Below are 5,794 nucleotides of genomic sequence, written 5' to 3' on the forward strand. Positions count from 1 at the left end.
TTTGTTGTCCACAGTATAAATTCCGTTTAAATTAGTAAATAATTAGTCAATAAATCAATTTTTGATAAGGAGAATTAGAAATGTGAATATTATATTAAATTAAGATAGAGCTCGTCGAAACAAAAATTTTGATACCAATTTCGAAATGAAACAGTCTAAGATTGGACCGAACGGATCGAACCAGTTGAACTGGACCTGAACCAGACTATCGTCTAACCGGATCAGCCTTTTAAGTGAACCCAAAGCCTTTCTTCCCTTCACTTTAACAGAATCGAAGCTTTCAGCTTCCGGGGAAGGGAAGGACGAGAACTTCGCCGAAAACCCTTACAGTGGTTCCGATCCCCGTAACTTTTCCGTCCGAACTCCGATTGCCGCACCGTTTACGGCTACGCGTTCACTGCGTCGAGCTCTACATTTCTACCGGAACAATTACACTGGTAACTTGTTTAATCACTCTCAGCCCTCTTTTTCCCTAATTTTCGAATTTTTAATGGGAAGGTTGAATTTCTTTGATTTCTGATATTTTAGGGTCAAATTAACTTGAGAAAAGTGTTCACTCTTACTTATGTGAAGTTTGGGTAAGGTGAGGATACGATAATTCTATTTTATTTTCATTGAATTTGAGCTTTGAGTATTAAATTGGATATATATATGCTATAAATGTGTATTAGGTTGTGAATAAATAATTGGAGTTTAAAATTGTGAATACTAGAACTTGGAGGAAGCGGATTAGTTGAGGTTTTGAGGACTGTGTTCTTTTAGAAAAATTGTCTTAGAATAATACTTGGGAATCGACTAAGGTATAGTTTAGGTTTCTTGTATTTAATATATAATGTTCTGTGAAAACTTAGACTAGACGACCATATAATAAGTTGGAATGCAGGTGTATGTTTAATGTTTAGTAATTTGTCGATGAATATATTTGGTTGAAATTTATTGGATAATTAGTTATTAATTTTGGATGGTGAATGTTGTTATGTTAATTTGGAGAGAATTATGTTTGAATGTTATTGTTGATGAACATGGTTGGTTTGGTGCTTGTTGATTAACTAATGATTTGGTGAATTATTGATTTGATGTATAACTATTGTGGAGGTTGTTGTGATAATGAGGTATTTTGTGTTAGAAGCCTAGGATTAGTGAACTATGATCCTTAGTTGAATTTTGGTTGTTGGATTTGAATATTGTATGAGTATAATTGTTGATCTAAGGTAGATTTATTGTGGTGACTGTTATGATGATGAAGAAGGGTATGTTGAATTGAAAAGAAAGCAGGTTTGGACCCGAAAAGGGTGGCAAAGTCCGAGTTTTAGAGGAGATGCTGCCGAAATTTTATAAAAATCAGAGATTTTGTTTAGATGATTATTTAAAAGAGATTTAGATTTAAATGTTATATGGTTTGATTTTGAGTTATTAAGAAAATGAGTATGTTTTAAGTTTGAAGTTTGATTCTTAGAAAAGAAAGAATTATATTTTGAATTGGAACTATTGATGGACGGTATGGGAGGTGTGATAATGAAGGATAAGAATTGAATATGTTTAATGTATGATGATGAATGAGATGCAATTGAGAATGATGTGGATGTTGATGAATTGTAATTGAATTATTTATATGGCTTCTGAATTTGAATGATCTGAGATATGAGATTCCCTGGATAAAGTGTCGTGACTTGCCACCACGTCTACCAGGTAGAAAACTTGATACTTTGTTGACCCTACGATGTAAGTGTGACCGGGCACTACATAAATTTTTGGGAATGTTACCCCCATTGAGTAATATTGATTATTTGAGATAAAGCTATGCATAGACTCATGGGGATGCACGTCGGGGGACAGTTTAAGTACAATTCAGACTTGTCAGGTTGGCTGGATAACCGATAGATGAGCCTCATCAGCCATAGGACAGGCATGCATCATATGCATATTACTTGAACTACTTGCTTGTGCTTTAATTGGGTGTGCCTAAATGTATTTGCCATGCTAAATGTATATTTATTACCTGCGGTATTTGTAACTTTTCTGTGCTTGCCTTTATCTGTTTATTTGTCTGTGAAATACTGAAGGAGATGGAGGTATGGAGGAATGGCAGTATGAGATTTAGGTGTAAGGTTAAGTTAAGTCAGGTTTACATATTCTTAGAAAACCACCTTTTATGCCTTCTATTTAATACTTTAAGCTCTATAATATGAGAGTCGGCATTCTAGGATTGCCTCTGGCATTCCCAAGGCCTTATATATTATGTGTGTGACACTTTTACCATACTGAGAACCTCCGGTTCTCATTCTATACTATGTTGTTGTTTTTCAGATGCAGGTCGAGAGGCATCTCGTTAGGCGTCTAGACCCTTGAAGCGGAGTGGTTACAGGGTTATTTTATTATGTTATGATGTGTATATATGTACTTGGTTTTCTCTTCGCATAACTTGTTCTTTTGATCCTCCTAGAGGTTTACGGAGAGGCAGGAGGATTGTGTATATGTACTTTTGGATTTTTGGGATATGTATGTATATATGTGTAAATATTCTCCTGTCAGTCTTGACTTCGCAGGCTGAGTTAGGAGCTCGTTATTTTGTTTCTTTGGCACTCTATTCCTACTTCTGTTATCTTATGTCTAATAATTATGATTTTCTTAGTATGTAAGTTAACTCGTACCCTGAGCGTTGCGCTTTTATTTCGTAATTTTTTGTTTCCTCTTTTTTCAAGACTCTTAGCATATTATAATTCTTCTGCTATTATATATACTCATTTTATTTTAGAAATCGTAATACTACACCACCTCTATTTTACGGCTTAAGCGTAAAGTTTAGTGTGGTAGGGTGTTACACACAATATTCCATGATAAACTATATATATATAATAGAGTTGATATTGGTCAATTAAAAAAATTCATCGTGCACTCTAAAAAAATGACTCGTTCCATATTTTTGACCCGATCCACCTGGGTAAAAATAGAATGGATATTTATCAATAAAATTAATATTGTTAACTCTATACAAAATGTTTTTTTATAATAAAATATTAGAAATGATATTATTAACAAGAATAATAATATTCACACTGAAAAAATTATAAATTTTTCTACCAATACTTTATCAAATGGTTTTAATTTTGTCATAATATTATTTTTTAAAAGATTTAAATTGATAAAAGAACAAATATAAATAATTATATTTCTAATTGATATTTTTAAACAACAATTTCTTTTAAATTTGTTTATTTTTTGCATGAGCCTTCTTTTAAATCATTTTTCAAGAAAATTAGTTGCTAGATGCGAATTTTTAAAGTTTTCACAACAATCCCAATTATGTACAAGCGAGAGCGAACATATTATTTATTATATATTCGGGAAAATTCAAATAATCTATAAGAAATTTGCAGCAGAATTTCTAGTAGTGGCCACGTAATAGTTTCATATGAAATTCACATAATCTACATCAAATAATTGTAGGAATTTGAATTAAGATGCTGCATCCACTTAAAACCTTGGTGGAGTCTCAGTGAATTATTTGCATCAAGTTAGTGATAACGACAAAAATATATATAACTAATTTAAATTAATCTAATAAATAATTATTAATCTATTTAAATAAATATTAAAAATTTAAACTTTATTTTTTATATATAATAAATTATTAGCCTACAACAAATTTTTAAATAAAATTTTAATTTGTGATAAATTAATTTTTGATAAAAATTCAGGTAAAGTCAACTTCACGTGAAGTTAATATTTAAAAACTGTTAATCAAATAATCTAATAGCTCTTAAATATCATTGGTCGGCATCGTAACAAAAAGAAAAGGGACAATAAGCATATGAAAGGCAATTATGTAGAGTATTTGTTAGTTGACTTGGGTTTATGGGTGTGTGTTTGGTATATGAATATTCTTACATAGCTCTCTATATTATTCCATTTAATTTGTGTGGAATGAGAATCACATAATAAATCAAGTGACCTAAGGTGCAGTTATGTCCACTAATGTAAGTATCTAATCAATTCATTGCCATTAATTACAAACCCAAAGGCTTGGAAGTTCCAACATAGTTAGTCAAACCGGCTACCCCACCACCAATTTTGTCACATGCTATTCTCATTCTCACTTATCAAGACTGTTCTTACAAATCGTGTACCAAATATTTGCTATAATAAATTAAGTATAAAAAAATAAATTATAAAAATTTAATTTATTTTAATTTTTTATACAAAATATTTAAGAAATGACAAAGTGGACAGATCCACTCTACCTTTTTAAAGCTTGCCCAAATAACCTATCTTACTAAATTAATATGGGTTTAACTTGTTATTCTACTCTGTCAAAGGGTGGACTGTCAGGTTGGCGGGCCGGTCCACCTCTATTTTTTTATATATTTTTTAACTAAATTTTTTCTTTTATAATAAAATTTACTTTTAACATTTTTATCGAATTAATTTTTTAAGATATAGAATAATATCTTAAATTAATTATTAAAATATTAATCTATAAAAAATTTATAATTAACCATAATAACTGTTTAATTAAAATTAACAATAATAAAAATAACAACAAATAATAAGTCTCAAAGTCTCAAACATAAGTGCATAACAAATTAACAATAATAAAATAAACACATAATCTATACATAAATTCATTTCAAATAATCCTACTATAATTAAAACAAAACACACAACATAATCCATAAATCAACAAGATATCTAAAAAAATTCTTAAATCAACACACGTAAATTAATTATCAACTTCTAAATCAATAAAATTTGAATCTGATCCAGAAGTTGAAACACCGCCTTGCCTAACACCTTGAGGATTCACATCTTTACATTCACCTTCACCTACAATTAGAAGAATACCTAAATTTAGAACAAGATATAAATACTTAAATATTATATAAATATTAAATTAGTAACTAACAATCTAATTACCATCAACAAAGCCTTTATTCCAATTGCGAGTACAAATCACAGTCTCAACATTTTCTGGCAATATTCGACTTTTATATTTGTTAATGACATGAGCTCCAATACTAAAGGCAAATTCCGATGCAACCATAGTAATTGGAATACTCAATAAGGCACATGCTATGATTGATAACTTCGGATAACGACTCTCATATAATTTCCACAATTCCAAAATATCTAAATCTTCAAAACAATCTTTTGACAAAAGTGGCTCCTCCAAATATGTATCAAGTGAATTCTTTTCACTAAAGACCTCAACTTGATGGTTACGTTTCATCAATTTCTAACAAAATAGAAATAATCACATCTTGTTAGGATAGAATAATGACAATTAATAATATAAGAGAATTAAAATATGTTAAACATTACTTACACCAACAATCGCAAGTCGCTTCTTCCTTGCACTTTCAGGAGTATGGACCATGGATGAAGATTGAATACTAGGTCCTTGTACTTCAACAGTTGAAAGAGAATTTTTGTCAAATTTTTCAAAAAGCTTGTATAATTTCTTTTTCACGTGTTCTACCTTTCCTTTTGCAGTCTTAGCATCAATCTCTTCATACATAAGTTCTAAAGTAAAAATCTTAAATTTAGGATCAATAATAACACCAAATGCAAGAATGACACTATACTTTTTCTAATACTTCTTAAATTTGTTCATCATCTTTTCTCCCATGCTCCTTAGAAGCTCATCTTCACTTCTCAAACTTCCCGTCAAAGCACATTGAATATGATAGACTTGTAGAAAATACAAATTCGAAATAGGGTAAGATGTGTCAGAAATCAAATTAGTAGTTTCATAAAAGGGGTATAAAAATTCACATATCCTTTCAGCTCTCCCCCA

The sequence above is a fragment of the Arachis duranensis genome, chromosome 8 (assembly GCF_000817695.3).
Source record: "Arachis duranensis cultivar V14167 chromosome 8, aradu.V14167.gnm2.J7QH, whole genome shotgun sequence".
Classification (NCBI taxonomy): domain Eukaryota; kingdom Viridiplantae; phylum Streptophyta; class Magnoliopsida; order Fabales; family Fabaceae; genus Arachis; species Arachis duranensis.